Here is a 346-nt window from a genome sequence, read left to right on the forward strand (position 1 = left end):
ATACAAAGTTGGATGTTGGGTCTAGGTGGGTGGGGCTCGTGGTGTGGTTAAGGATGCAATGTCATAACACAACTCAATATTGTCACATGTTCCAGAATGTTCCAGAAGGCCTGTCAGCTCTGTATGATTTCAATGAGCCCTCACATTCACCGTGCCGCAGCCTCCAGCTCTGTCCGGATCTGAGCCTTCCCCTCCCTTTATAATCTGAATTCTGCCTGCTGAGGGGAAAACGCCTCTTTCAGCTCAGCTCCAGTCAGAATCTGGTGCGCTCCTTTGGGTCACCACCCTCTTCCGCTCCCTCTCTGCTGGGGTCCTTAACGGTCCTCCTCTCTGGTGGTCTTCCGCT

The sequence above is a fragment of the Echeneis naucrates genome, chromosome 6, assembly GCF_900963305.1.
Source record: "Echeneis naucrates chromosome 6, fEcheNa1.1, whole genome shotgun sequence".
Lineage (NCBI taxonomy): Eukaryota > Metazoa > Chordata > Actinopteri > Carangiformes > Echeneidae > Echeneis > Echeneis naucrates.